This window comes from Natator depressus, chromosome 26 (assembly GCF_965152275.1).
Source record: "Natator depressus isolate rNatDep1 chromosome 26, rNatDep2.hap1, whole genome shotgun sequence".
In the NCBI taxonomy this organism is placed as follows: domain Eukaryota; kingdom Metazoa; phylum Chordata; order Testudines; family Cheloniidae; genus Natator; species Natator depressus.
In genome coordinates this window covers 2,724,740-2,740,979 of record NC_134259.1, presented here as the reverse complement: position 1 = coordinate 2,740,979, position 16,240 = coordinate 2,724,740, and positions in this window count along the sequence as shown.

Genomic DNA, 16,240 nt, shown 5'->3' with positions numbered 1-16,240 from the left:
CCTTTCACCTCTTCAGACCTGTGGTCAAACCCTAGTTCAAGATTTGATCCTTCTTCTGTGGAATTCAGTGGGTGTTTGGCCACTTTGTATAGTGGGTTTAGAATCAGCCCCTTAATTCACAAGTGACTTTATCGTAGGCCCCAATTTCCCCTCCTCATCACAGTATTCAGCAAAGAGTTCAACACTGTTGACAAAAAAGCCTGTCAGCAAGTTTTCAGTGATTTACTTTTCGATTTGAAAATGACAATTCATCAAAAGAAAAAAAATCTGTTTTTCACTCTGAAACAACTTTTTGTTTAGAAATTTCATTTAATTTATAATCATGTTTAAAAGGTCAAAATTGAAACAAAACATTTGGAAATTATTGAAACGAAAGGTTTTGATTTACATGACCCAACATTTGTTCCAATTTTTGGTTTGTGAACATTTTCAAGATTTTGAGCTGTTAGGCCCAATTTGGGACAGGAAAAAATGTCAAAATCTTGAACATTTTCTGGGACAGAAAAGCCTTTTCCTTCTCAGCACTGACTGGGTAGCAATGGGGGTTGCAGACCAGGATTAAAGCTCTGGGATGGAGCTGGGTGAGGTGCCAGGACTGGAACAGCAATGGGGACGTTGCAGTGGAAAAGGGAGAGAGCTGAGATACTAGTGTCAATTGTAATGGGCATTTTTTTTATTTCTTAGCTCTGCCCATTAGGAAGTGAACTAAGACCAAGCAGCTCATTTCACACAGGTCACTCAACAGCCAACCACTACATTAACTCTCGACTGCCCTGCACTGCCGTTGGCCCAAAGGTGAAAGGTTCCTTAGTCCATTACCAATGACCTGATGATCCAGCCCACTCCCCTCTCTTCAAACCCACAGAATGGGAACACGGTTTAGATACAGACATGAGAAAAGAACCACTGTGGAGCTCTGAGAAAATTCCAACGCCTCAGCTCCACTGAAGCCTGCTCTGTACCTATGAGGGTTGCATTCAAATCAGCTGTAGTCATGGCTCATTTCTAACTAGGGTACTTTATAGATCCTCTTCCATGGAGAACCAGACAATACATTTGTTTTCCTTTGGATACACAGCTGCAGTAACAAGCCATGCATAAAGTTTATTAAGCTTGGCTAATTTTCTAACAGCTCCAGCAGTGATTGATCTCAGCCATATTGGTATCTGGCTCAACCTAATAATAATAACAATATGTATGTTTAATGGTAAAGGGTATCATTTTTTAAAGAAATTTGGATAATATGTCAGGTATCAATGTCAACAGCATGCCTAGGGCAAATTCATCCAGAGAGAGGAGAAGGCACCCGGAGAGTGTGGTTTTCAAAAGTGCTTACTGTTAGCCTAACTCATCTTTCGCAAACATTAATGGTTAAAATTCTCATCTACTTCAGTAGGATCAGCAAATCCCCCGCCAATACGTATTTGGGTTACTTTAAAGTAAACAAGCCTTAGACTGAGCTTGTTCAACATCTGCATTATTTCTAATATAATTCCCATGTTGAAGGCTCTTGCAGATTTAATTATGTATCGTGCAGGAGACTGGGGAATGAGGACTCTATTCCATTCTCAGCTCTGCAACTGCCTTATTGTGTCACCTAGGGCAAGTCACTTAACCTTGGCTCAGTTTTCCCATCTGCAAAATCAAATGCTTGCCTCTCAAGGTGTTGCGAAGCTTAATTAAATGCACTCTGAGATCCCCAGATGAACCTTGTTCTAGAAGCACAAAGTCAGTCTGGTCCTGCAAGTCCTCAAGAGTCAGGTTTATTTGCATGCGATTCAATTCACCCCATTGCAAAGGGACCAGCACACTGTCTACGCGCCACATAAGTCTAAAATGCCTAGTCTACATTAAAAAATTGTACCACTATAACTATACTAGTATAATTAGAGTGGTACAACCCCCTAAGATGGACACAGTTATATCCGTACAACGCTAAGGGCGGACACAGCTACGCTGGTATAAAGATGCCTTGTATGGGTATAGCTTATTTCCCTTCCTGTTCAGGAATAGCTATATTAGTATACAGCCTCTTTATGCCAACATAACTATTTCAGTAAAAAAAATCACAGCCCTAACTGGAATAGTTATTCTGGTACAAAATCTGTAGACCAGGCGTAAGTGAAAACAAGCCATAATCACAACTTAAGTGGTGCATTAGCCTTGAATAGGTTTGAATTTCCTTAATGTATAGTCCCACTGAAGGAGGCTTACTCAAATAAGTAACAGTTTGGAGAAACATATTATTACTGGCTCTCTCTTATTGCTATTTGCAATTACTTTATCCATTACATGAGGCCTCAAGGTTGAGGGAATTTTTGGCCAGTGGGTGGAGTTAGCTTCTCAGGGCTGTGGATAGATGGGCCTTTCCACTGCCTCAGAGAAAAGAAACCCGCTATGATCTCTGCCGTAAACCCAACTGTAGCTTGTTCCGTGTTTATGTTTTTCCCCAAAACAATTTAAAGCGACACTCCTGTTTGCGGTGCCAATGCGCTCTGCATACAGAAACCTGCCACAGAGGCCAGAGCCAGCCCTGGTGTAAGGAGGCAGGTCTCGGTTGACGTTAGTAGAGGTACACTTACTGCACTTACACTGTGGATGGATTTGGCCTATAACAACGTCTAAACACATTCACTGGCTTGGAGCCTCCACTTTATAGCGCAAGAGGTCCTAATGCAGCGGTGGACAACCTAATGCAGTGGTGGGCAACCTAATGCAGTGGTGGGCAAGCCTCAGGTTGCCCACCACTGTCCTAATGGCTCAAGTTCAGCAAACCGCAGTACACTGGGATTATCCCTAAATAATTTAACTCACTTCTCTGTGATAAACTCCAGTTAGGGAGATGATGGCTGTTTATCCAAGAAGTAAATATTACTTAGCTGTCACGGTAGCCAGATAGAGAGACAGAAAGGGGGTTGCCTGATGCCATTTTAGGGCAGGGCTTCATGAGATACAGAGTAGGGTGACCAGATAGCAAGTGTGGAAAATCAGGACAGGGGTTGGGGGCAATAGGAGCCTACATAGGAAAAAGCCCCAAATATCGGGACTGTCCCTATAAAATCGGGACATCTGATCACCCTAATACAGAGTGTCCTTAGCACCCACGGGAAGAGGAAAGTGCATAGCACCTCACAGAATCTAACACCTCCTAGCACTGGGCCTATTGTTACTTTACAATAAGTGGAGCGGGGCTGGGGGAGGATTGAGATAAGTGGTAAGGAGGATAATTTCTGGAGTCCCCCTCAGGCTCATATGACATGCCAACACCGCAAATAAGGACAACAGCAATCTTTTTGTGAGGCTCCCTATTCTGGAAGGAAAGATTTGCCTGATGGTTTTCTTTGTAGTAGGTTTACATGGAGGGCAGCCTGGCGGGTAACATGATGAGATAAATGTCCAAGGCATTGGTTGCTGGCTGGAATGAAAGCTCTTTCACCTCCCACCCCTCTCCTCCTTGCTGCTCTGCTTCAGCCGGGTTCTTTATTATTAGTGCAGTACAGAACTAGCCAGGAACAAGCTTATATCATGCCGTGAAGGAGCTGGGTGCATGTCCAATTCGCCAGGGAAGTTACGTCTCTGGGGGCTTTTGCTAAGCTGATTTGCTGAGCTCAGCTAACTTTACAATCTAGATGAAAGACGGCAGGCCTGGTTTGGTCGGCTATTTCCCTCAAATCTCTCATCCTGCTCTAGACATTTATACAGAATATGACACATATATATTGACACTGAAATTAAACATGGGAAGGAAACGTTTGTTTTCCTCTTTATCCCTTAACCTTGCAAGCAATAACCTAGCATCTGATATCTAGCCGGATATTTTACTGAAACAACTGAAATTGAAATGACAGTAGCCTCACCGCTGCTGGGCATTCATTCTGTTCTGGCTGTGTTTGGCCTGCTGCAGCCTTTGCTTCAAGATCCTACTCTTTGCATTAAAAATAAGGCCAAACTGACTATAGATGACTGTACATACAATGACTCTTTACATTCTAGAAAATAAATACAGGGCCATTGCTGCTGGCATCCACCCCAGAGCTGGCTGCAGCATTACAGTGGTGCTGCAGGCATCGTTAATGAAGTTGTAACAATTCTCAGTACAGGGCATCGTCCAGGTGTGACCCAAGAGCCTTCAGCAAGCTTTTTGACCAGCTGTGCCCATCATGATCTAGAGGGGCCCCATTTAGGTCAGTGCATTTCTCAGACTTGTGTAGTGTGGGAGCACTGGCTTCTTACCATCACCAGCAGCAGCTGTTCAACCTTCCCTGCCTAGACTCCTTTGGCTTCTTACAAGTTTGACTTTCCTGGGGCAGTAGCCAGGAGCTCCCAGCCACTTAAGAGATGGGATCTTTTATGTTCAAGAAATGCCCCTCTCTCCGTAGGCTTATTCTTCCTATTTTCCAGCATGAAGCGTCGTCTGAAAGAGAACTGTATCACCACCTGGCTGCCTTGGAAGGAGGCTGTGGAATCAGCTTTGGGCTCCAATACCTGGAATTGCTTTCAGTCATAATAATACTCGGCACTTCTAGGACACCATTCATAAGAAGACATAAAAGTACTTTAACATTAATGAATTAGGCCTCACACCACTGGAGGGAATTAGGAACATGTTATCCCCATTTTACAGAAACTTAAAAGCATTTAAGTGACTTTTACTCCACTCTAATAGCACATATGAAACTGCTGCTTGTTTGGTATAATAGTCATGTGAACACTTCAGTATGCTAAAGCACAGTCTTACAGTGCCCAAATCATGTCTAGCTACTCCTGTGCTAATCAACTAATACATTTGAAAATCATGTCTAGCTACTGATGTATTCAAAATGATGGTTTAGTGCTGCTCCCAATTAATGGCAAATATCTCCCTGACTCCTCTGAGGGATAGATCAGGCATAGTAAGCTAGGATAACAGAAAGTGGGCCTGATTCTCCATTGCCCTGCACCTTTTGCATGGGCTGGATATATTCGCCTGTGACTGGATTTGCTCATCATTAAGTATAATTTTGGTCAAAAGGCCAAGAGGATATCTGAGGGATAAGGTAGATGAGATCACATCTTTGAAGTTGGTCCAATAAAAGATATTACCTCACCCACCTTGTCTCTCTAATATCCTGGGACTAACAGAGCTATAATACCGCAGACAAAAAAACAAAGAAGAGGATAAATTTCTTTCTTTCTTTGCACCTGAGGGCATAGAAGGATATAGGTTGTTTACCAGTTTCTGCCATTTCTTTCAGTCTTGCACTGGTCTGTTCAGGCTCCTGAGTGTCATGCTGATGGATTTGTTTTCTTTCTCTCTTGTTCCACATACTGTTTCTCTAGGTCACCATCTTTTTCTCTTTCCGGTTTCTCTTTCTCTGTCCACATTATCACTTGCCATGGTAGTTGTGTTGGTGGCACCCTTAAAGCCTGTCCTAAATACATCCATCGTCTTCTTATTTGAAGCTTTAGATTGGTTTGTCAGAATTTCTGATGTTGTAAGAAACGCTTTCCAATGGACTCTGAAGTTTTTCCTGAAGGCATTTACTTTGGAACGAGTTGATCTTATCAATTTCTGTTGTAGATTGGCATGACTCTGCCCCATAAAGGACAAACATGATCCCATGTTAAAAAATTTAGATTTTTATGTGCTAATTCTGACTTATTTTACTTTGTAGATACATAGATAGATGATGGCTCATTGCAAGCAATAGATACATACACCCATCCATACATATGCATGTATGGCAGTAGATGATAGCTAGATGCAGCCTTCTTTCTAATTCTCATTCCCTTTGTTATTGTGGTGGTTCCTTTGCCTGGTGTGCTTATCTCTCCTCCAGGTTTCAAAGCCACACTGATCATATCCATCAGAAGGCTTTCATTAGCAAGACAAGCTCCAGGCTGTCACAGCACCTCATGTGCAGGCACATGTTCCAGGGAAGGGCCGAGTGATTTAGAGAGGACCATTGACATTCACAGTCATCTCTTCAAATAAACAGGCTGAGAGCGTAATGATTTCAAGGTAAAGCTCTTTTATTAAGACAACACAGGGAACTTTTTCAACCACAGCTGACATAACTATAATAAATCACCATCAAGTCTAGTGGGATAGAAAAAGCCAAAATACTGTCAGGTCTGATTTTTCTGGCTACTCCTGTCTCGAGAACAACCATGTGTTTTTAATCAACAAATCTTTGTTTTGCATCTCTAAGACCCCAGCACTCTTTAAATAGTTAGCATTTACCAGAGGGATATTTTAAATCCAACACACTGCTTCCTTACTGAAGAAATGAGGAAACAGGACACCACATTATAGACTTACTGGGCTTGTCCGGAACTTTTTAAAATTTGTTTTTGTTATATTCATACATTGCAGAGGGCTTTCCCTTTCTTGTCTCTGACCTAATTAGACATTTTTTCCAAAAATCAAGAACATTTGCTGCTTGTGACAGACAAACTGCAGTACGTCATGAAAACACTCCCTGCTCCCAGCCAAAGGCAACGCGAAAAGCCATAAAAATAGTAACACTGCAATTTTCATCTGTAGATTATACGGTGCTGCAATAAAGGCAGGGGGGGGGGAGTATAATTATCCCTGTGTTACAGATGGGGAAACTAAGACATGGAGAGGTTAACTGGGGACTCTTTTCGAGGGCACAGATGGGTGTTGGCCCAACTGTTGGGTGCATAACTGACATTTTTGCTTGAGAATCCATCCTAATAAAATAACAACAGTTTGCACGATATCCCATAGCGAGTCAGCAGAAGAACCAGGAATAGCCCCCAGGAGTCCTGACTCCTGCTTTTTTGCCAGCAAACTCAATCGCCCACCAAAAGTGAATGCAAAAAGGGGCCATTAACCCGGATGACAAGTTAACAATCTGAACAGATATTTCTGGAGCATTATTCTCCTACTTCTAGTCCAATCAATAATTACTTCAAATGCTAGAGCAGCCTCATCTCTCTTGGGCTGGACACTTGGGTTTGCAGAAGAGACTGTAGCTTGTGAAGCTGAGCAGAGGCTTCTTAACCAAGATCTCTGATGACAGCCTCCCCCAGTTTGTGCCTCTAGCACTGTGTCCATGTCTCCACTTTTTGAGTTGTTCAGTAGTGGGCAATAGCACATACTAAATATTAGATTTCAGTTTGCTGTTCTTTTAGCTATTCTGCAGAAGCCTTTGAGGCATCCTCAGGCATAGACATTCTCCTCTAGTTGCCGCCTCCAGAGGTATTAATTTGCATTCTAGATGTGCCAAGTTTTTCTCTAGCTCCCAAGTGCATGTCGTTCTCTCAGGGGGACTAACCTCCCAGCCATGGTTTCAAGGTCAAACTGAAACAGGAGATGCCCAGATTTTCTTTCATGTCACTTATGGCCCCCCTCCAACAAATAAACGTGACATGCTCTGCCTGTTGGCATAAATGTCAAGGCTGAGAATAACCTTGGGACCAGACCCAGCACCAATCAACGTACCACGTGATTTGTGAGCTCCCCACGAGTGACCAGAGGCAAGTGTCTGAGGGATAAGACCCGTAGTGCAAGCTGAAGGAACCACCAAAAGTCAACAAGAGAAGAAGAGACAGGAGGGGGAAGAGGTTGTTGTCTGGAGGGTAGGCAGGATATCAGTCACCGGTGCCAAACACCATCTTTGGTAGAGATTTGGTTCAGAGCAGGATCTTGATTAGAGCCAGGCAAGGTCCCAGCCTTCAGATCTGAGGCTGGAGCAGGTTAGGATTCAGGTTTGGACTCAAAGTTGCCCAAATCTCACCAGTTTCCCACCATTTTAGGCCAAAACCTCAAAGCAGGAGTGGCCATTCTCATCAGGTTATGCTGGAATCTGAGAGGACAAACAGGCCCCTCCGACTCTAGGGCCAGAGTCAGAACCAAAACCGCAGGGGGGAGTTTGGATCCAGGGATTTGAACCTGACCCTCTTTTCCAAGAATGTCAGCTCAGAGCCCAGCTTTGGCCTGTCTCCGAACATGGGAGGAGTGTGTGGTGTGAGAGAGGGGCTGGGGGAGCGTTGTGCTCAGTGGCCATTCCTACACTAGTGCTTCTGTTAGCCCCATCCACTCCTGGTGCGGCTCCACTGGGGATAGCAATGGTGGCCAGCACCAATGTAGACGTAACCTGCACCTGCTCCATGCAGCACTCTGTCCCCATCTGCTGATAGCTGGGCCACTGATAGAGGTCAATGAGGCTGCAATAGAGGCTCATGCTTTAAGATCCAGAGGTCCCAGGTTCACGCCCCCTGCTGACCACCAACCCAGGGACACACTGTAACTGGTCGTGTCCCATAAGGGAATTTGAGTAGGGAGGATCTCGGTTCCCCAGCCAGAGGTGTATGTAACACGCACCCACTCAGTGTGGTGCTCTGTGCCCCGATGGTGGGACATTGTTACACATCCAGGCCGCCGTATCATTAGCACTACTATGGGATACAGCTAGCATGCAGAGTTGTCGGAAAGAAATCTTCATTAAGCATACTGAGAGGCCAGCGTTACATGCCGGGGCACTGGAGTCCGTGTGCAAGCCTCCTGGCCCCAGCTTGCATGCATGAACCCCCTGGTGCCACCCCAAACTAGGTCCCTTCTGAAATCTGGCCCTGTTTCTTCAGTTCTGTTCATCATACAACAGCCACTGCTGGGCACCAGTGTCATCTAGACCTGCTCAGAGCAGAGTTGGATGAAACAGTGGTTAAAATTCCAGCTGGTGTTCTACCTAGTGCTACCTCACAGGAACCTCGGTGGTAACCGTTCCTCTGCCGGGCCCTCTACCCCTCCTGAAGTTCTGTCTTCATTCAGTTACGATTCACTGATGGCAGAGTCCACTCCCGGAGTACCGGGCTGGGCAGCTTCACTGAGCCATTTCTGGGTCCTGGGACTGCCTGCTTGCTGGAAGTGCTGGTTCTCTGGGACTCACAGGTCCTTAACAGCTGCTCGTGGCCAGAGTCTGGGTTGGCAGCAAGAGGAAACATGCACCTCTTCCCCTCCTGGGGCACCACTTGGGTGGGGTTCAGTGGGACTCTGCATTGTGCTTTACAGACATGAAAGACAGATCCTTGCCCCCAGAGAGCTCGCAATCCAAATAGACAGCATCCAGTCAGAAAGGGGGAAACAGGGGGGCGGGGATCATGGACACAAACCCTTCTCCGCTCCCCCAGTTGTATTCTTCAGCCTCTCCTCACAGCCCTGGCTCCAAATGGCCCTTGGAGCACTCAGCCTGGCTAAAGCATGTTGATGAAGGGCAGATAAAGGCTCTGTCTGAAACCATCAGAGGAGAGAGCAGGGTAGGAAGGGGAAATAGCATTTTAAATAACTTTGATTGATTTCCATGCACCTTTCCAAACTGCTGTAGGCACAATATCAAGTCCCTTTCCTTCCCATCACACTGGGCTGGGGTCTCTGCTCCCTTTTCCTTTAAAAAAATTAAAGCTGGAACAATTCCAGCCTGAAAGGGCAGGCCTCCCGTCCCCACAGCTCCCTCTCCCCTCCCCACATAGTCCTGTCCTTGGTTACACTACCCAGAGAGCTAAGTGCGGGCAGCACAACACCAGTTTGCACACAGGGTTTTTCTCCATTTCACTCCTGGTTATTTCCTCACAAGGAAAAAATAAAAAAACCCTCATTGCCAGCTGCACCTCCCCCAGATTGTGAATGAACTTTCCCCTCTGAATGAACCCCCATCAGCTCCAGCGTCTCCTCAGCACATCTGATCTGAGGGTCTGGCTGTGATTCTGGGAGCCTTCCCCCACCTCCTTCTCTTTTCCACAGACCCCCTATGGGCATAAAGCAACCTGGGAACACACATTTCTATAACACCACTCCCACACAGCCAAGTGAGATCAAAGCCCTCCTTGGGAATCAAAGCATGTGACAGGCAGGTGTCCATCCTTCTCAACAGGACCGCGATTAATCAAACAGCCTAACCCACAAGGAGATCAAACCAGGTCTCCCGCTGACTGTTGGTTAAAGTCTGCCTTCAAGTTGCCCTAATTAAAGTTTCCTTTCGTCTCTTGTTTTTATGCTGACTCCTGTCCCATGACTACCTCTCTCTTGCTCCCTAAAACAAAGGCTGCTGTAAACAGCTTTGGGCAGCCTTAATACCCTCGCTGGTCGGGCCCACAGATGCTAGTTCTTGCCTTTCTTCTTGTACTGCCACAAAATACAACATGACTGATGCATCCCTACCCCAAGCAGAGCTTTCTGAGGCCTGAAAAGAGAGATGAGACACACACTCTGTAAAATCCACGAGGGCGCTGGCTAATTCCAGTCTCTGTTAGATGGAAGGCATTCAGATACCATGGTACCAAGCCCTTACGACAGCCAGGATAGGGGACGACAGCCCTGTGACCAATTCTCCCATCTTCTACCTAAGGCTCTCAAAGTCTCTTAAGGCACAATTAATTTACTGGACATCAACATCCTGGTGTTATCATTATTCCCACTGTTTGGGGCAACCAAGACACAGGGAAGCGACGTGACTTGCCCAACATCACACACAGCCAGTATGTGGAATGGCTGGGAACGGAAGCCAGAGACTCAGACCCTGTTCTGTGTATGCAACTTCCTCTCTCCTCTGTTAGCCCAATTGTAGCTAAAGGACACTAAGCATTTCCATTATGAACAATGGAATTAGTCCAAATCTTCTGGATTGCCATTTTTCAGCATAATTTTTAGTTGCAATTTTGACCATAATCACCCTGGCTCTCAAGGGTTAAGAAACAATGCTAAAAAGTTTCCCACTATTTTCTGGTCAGCTGTGGAGCTACTCAGAAATTAATTTTGAATTTAGAAATTCTGATGAATACACAGGGGGGAAACAACCACATGTCTGACAACCACCTGTTTCAGGAGCTATGGTGCAGGGTGCAATTAAACAAGACTACAACCATCCCAAAACAAAAGGGATAGAAGAAAACAGAGTTCTTCTGTTTTATGAGTTGTTGTTGCACTTAGAGGATCAGGGCAATGCTTAATTTGTGCCAGGGCTTGCTGCGGCTGAGCCCTGGCACCTCTGGGCCTGGCAGTTCAGAGCCCCGGCACCTCTGGGCCTGGCAGTTCAGAGCCTGGGCACCTCTGGCCTTGCCGTGTCAGTTGTGAAAGTATAAAGAAAGTTGCTTGAGCCCCACCACCTCTTCCATTAAAAATTAAGCACTGGATCAGGGCTCTGTTGTGACAAGTGCTATGCACATATATAACAAAAAGATTGTTCTAACTCCCATTAGACATCTAAATATTTCTTTTAATGTGGTCCAAAGAGTTTATTATCTATGTAAACATGAGCCAATGTGTCCTCCATGCTTCCATTGCTGTCCCGAAAACCAAATTATCTCTGTGTTTTGGCCATTATTATTATTATAATTATTTGGATTCTGATGATGTCTTAAGGCTCCACTCACAGACAGAGATCCCATTGTGCTATGCATTGTGTACGCATGTAATTAAAAGAGAGTCCCTGGTCCAAAAGGCTGAGCTTGCAATGTGGTTTAGGTAATTTCTAACCAGAGCTAGGTCTCATGAACCACATTATACTGCGTAACGGGGCCACTAGCAATGAATGCTGGAGCCCTCACCTCCTTGCTTCTTTCCCCAAAGCTCTGCAGAGTCTGAATTAGAACTGGTGGGGAAATGAGACATAGGAGTCATGGGAAATGTTTTAAATATTCCTTTTCTCAATGTTTTTCACATAAAAGTCAGGATTTTCCCATGTGACTGACAGTAAAAAACCCTCAAAACTCAATAAAATTCATTTTTCAAAACTGAAAATGTTAATTTTTTGTTGGGGGGGGGGGTTGTTCTGGTTTTTTTGTTTGTTTGTTTTTGCTTATGCGTTGTTTTTTTAGCGGGGGGGAATGAAAACTGAGAAACCAAAAATTGGAAAGTGAAATTTTCTTAATTGAAAAACTGGAAAAAAAATTTAAAAAATTTCCATAAACATTTTTAATTTTGAAAAAGGCCACTTCCAATCAGAAAAACATTTTGAATGAAAAATTTTGCCCATCTAGTCAAAATCCACTGACACAGCTCTCTGCTATCCCTGGTTCACCCACTCCACACTGCTAATTACACTCTCTGTGACGAGGGCTGCAGAATCTTAAAGCCCAAAGCAAAAGTTTCTCCTTTCTCTTTCTCCCTTGGTTCTCAGACTGCTGTACATCACTCTAGTACCTCACCAAGAGCTGGTTAGGGAATTATTTTTTATTCCTGTAAAAACTATTGAGGAAAATGAAAAAAAAAATCATTTCCATCAAAAAAATGCTTTGACATTTTAAAAATTTTCATCAAAAATTCAGAAACCAAATCAAGCTTTCCCCCTCCTGTTTTTGGCAACTGAAAACTATTTTAAAAAATAGAAATGTTCAGTTACCAGAAACAGGTTTTCTTTTTTTGCTGTGAAAAAGGAAATTATTTTCACAAACATTTCTGTTTCATTGAGAATCCATTTACAGTTGGGAAAAAAACAACAGTTTGATGGAAAATGTTCTTTGAGGTCTAATCTCATCATGTGTGTGTAAGAGAGAAAGAGAATGGGCCCTAGTTTGGTTCCCCTTCTCCTCTTTGCTTTTCTCCCTTTCCTCCCCACAGCGGAGCCTATGCAGCATCTATGAGCATCATTCCAAGCCATACAATGCTCAGTGTTTTTTCCTAGTTCTAACCTAAGCCCTGGGACAACTCAGTTCCAGCTGAGTTTCAAAGGAAATCAGCCCTGAAACACGAGGGTGCAAGATGAAAAAACCCTAAATTGATCAACCTCAACCGGTCACAGCCCCGATTCCCCACTTCTCACAAAGAGAGGAGCTCACCCCACTGGACAACATCTCCTGTGTCCCTGCTGGGAGAAAGCCAGCTTGTTTACTCCCTCTCCCCTATTCAGCTCTGCATGGAATCCACTCCCCTGCTTTTGGACTGTGGTTCTACCTGCGATGATTTCAAACCCCCCACTGGCTGGAAGGCTAGAATAGCCCATCCATCTTCTGGGGGAGTGGTGAATGCAGAACACAGGGTCAGCCCTGGAGCACTGGCTCAGGTTAAGCACTTGAATGGGGGAAGGGGAGGGGGGTTACAAATTGTTGAACTGTCAGTGCAAGGTGTGATTGATTGTAATGAATGAGGGGTAAGATGTAGGCTTCAATCACACCCACACTTTGACTCTGGCACCAGGACAAACCACCTTTCACAGCCTCTCAGTGACCTTTCTCCCTTTCCCCCTCACAGGCTATCAGTCAAACACTTGCCCCAAAACTGACCTTTTCCACAGGAGTCTTTCTAAAACAGTGTTTCTTTCCGCAAGAGGAATTTTATTAATACTGGCCAGGATGCAGTACTGCTCTCTCAAGCCCCTCCACCACATGCAAGGAGAAAAGCCAGCTCTGGTGCCAATTTCATTACAAGGGGCTTTTGAGAGACCCCTGGACTGATTGTAACTGGTTTAAACAGATAAACCCATAGATAAACGTGTCTGTCCCTCACCAGCTTCCTCACATGTATTTGTCAATTTACACAGCTGCTCTGAATTACTGCTTTGAAGTTGTCCCTCTCTGTTTTTCTGGCTGACGGCTTTGGCTTCTTCGTGGGGCTTCTGGGGTCAGGGTGGGTGGACTTCAAAAAGGTTTGGAAGTCGGTTTCAGACGAGCACCCAAAAGTTCAGGCACTTCACTGTGTCTGGTCTGGAAATCAAACTGGAATCTCTTGCAAAAAGCGCAGGTGCATGGTCGCTTGGATTGGGTTAGAAATATGGTGAAATAAAGCTTTGGCCCCAAGCCTTGCAGATCAAGAAGTGACTTATCATGTAGCCAGGTCTTGATCTGTTGTTGGCCTTGAAGATTAAGACCAAGGCTTTAACACATGAAGGTTGGTTGAACCAGAAACTCAAAGCAGAACTCCAGCTAGGAGCCCTAGATGCACGGAGTCTGAAGGAAACATTCCATGAACCTCTGTGGAGCAAAGCGGCTTAGCTTTACCCAGCTCTGCTCCTGTGAGCCTCTTGTTGACTCACCCCCTAGCCTCCCGCACAGTACACACAAAGGGAATCTGTTCCCTTCACTAGAGGTGCAGCATCTTCTCACATGTCTCTGAAAACACTAGAAATGGCCCCCACCCACAAAATTCACAACTTTCCGAAAGGCCAGGGGTGTTTATGTGAAAACTCCCACCATCTGGGAGTCACTCAGGCCCTTTGCTGCTGTACCATTTGAGCTAAAGCAGTAACTCCATTAGCTAGCAGTAGTAGCAGGCTATTATCCTCTACATGGACCAGTTAATAGAGTGGGATGCATTCAACATACACTTTGCAAGCGTGTTTCACCTAGATTCAGGGTGTTTGTTTGGAGCCCATCTCTTTTTTAAAATGTGCAAGCAAAAAAAATAAATGAATAATTGAGTATTATATTCTGTGTATGCCCAGCTTCTAGCCCAATGGGCCCCTGATCTTGGTTGGGGGTTGCTAAGTGCTTCATAAACTGTAAAACGTTGTTACCTACAAAGTGAGGGTGAAATAGCCCAGAGAAAAGTCTGTGAGCAAAACAAGCTGCTAGTGAGGGAGACATGGTTATCTACATAAGATGTTTTTAATTAAGAATCCATGGTAATACAAATAGTAATGATGATGATGGTGGTAATGCTACAAATAAGCTGTTAGGATTGGGATCTTATTCTAAACAAGAAAATAAATCTAAACCATGGAGAATGCAATGAAAATTAATAGGGATTATTAAGAATAATGGTGAGGCTAATAAGAATAGCATCATGATGGTCAAGGAGAAGAGATTCTGCTAGGGCCAGGTAGTAACCATGGTTCTATTTAGTGTTTGTGTCAAAGCACATTCCCCGCTTCAGTACAGTTCTCTGGTTTAGTTATTTGGTAACTTGCTAATGGAGTTCAGTGAGAGTGATTATGTCAGTGAAGTGTGCCCCTCTTGGAATCCTTACCCACCTCAGTCCTTACACATACCACTGTGCCCCTGCTGTACACTGACACACACCCCTCTCTGCCCCGGACTTGCACAGACACCCCCCCCCCCGCCGCCACTTTCTTCTGCATGCACATGTGCCCATACACACACACTGCCACTCTCCCCCCTGCTCATCACTGCAAACTCCCCTTGGCCTGGCACAGACCCCGCTGTGCCTTCCATGCCTCAGTTGGGTGCCTCGCTTTTCGATGGCTAAGTTCTAGTGTTTCCAGACACGAAAGGAGACCTGACCATCTCTCTCTGTTTCCCACTGACACTGTAATTCATACTGCACTGGATTCTCTGGGAGACCACACAATGTGCCTGACGTGCTGTTTATACAACACCATGAAATATGGAAAAGGCTTTCAAAACTCAACATGTTGAGGCAGAAATCTATGGAAGATGTTTAATACTAATTCTATTAGGCATCTGAGTTAATGAATCACAACTGTAAGAAATCATGATAATCCAGAAGGCATTAGTGACAGATTAGCTTCAAAGCTGCCATAAAAGTGCCATAATGCTTACCTAACGGCATGATTAATACCAGCAATACACAATGGCATTATAAGGACTAGAGTTGCAGCCTGCTGATCCCACTCTGACCATGGCCAAAAGATCAGGGTGGCGAAGAACCTGTATGGTGTAGTGGGTAGGGCATGGGCCTCTGAAAAAAAGACACCTAGGTTTATTCTTGGCTCTGCCACTGATTTATTGTGTGACCTTTAGCAAGTCACTTCCCCTTCTACCATGTGTCTTGCCAATGTAGAGTGTATGTTCCTTAGGACAGTGGCTCTCAACCTTTCCAGACGACTGTACCCCTTTCAGGAGTCTGATTTGTTTTGCGTACCCAAAGTTTCACCTCACTTAAAAACTACTTGCTTACAAAATCGGACATAAAATACAAAAGTGTCGCAATGCACTGCTACTGACAAATTACTTGCTTTCTCCTTTTTACCATATCATTATAAAATAAATCGACTGGAATATGAATATTGTATTTACATTTCAGTGTGATACTTGAGCCTGTTTTTCATTTGTGAGCCTTGTCTGAGGCTGGAGCCCCGTTGGTGGAGCAGAAGCCCAAGCCCCGCTGCACAGGGCTGAAGTGTGTAACTTAACTTCCTGGGGACCTGGGAAATTGCCCCGCTTCCCACCCCCTGACACCAGCCATGCACTTGCGACCCCCCTAAACCCATTCCGCAACCCCCCAGGTTGAGAAACACTGATCTAGATGAGCTCAGTACCCCCTGCAAGACCTCTGCATACCCCAAAGAGGTACGCGTACCCCTGGTTGAGAACCACTGCC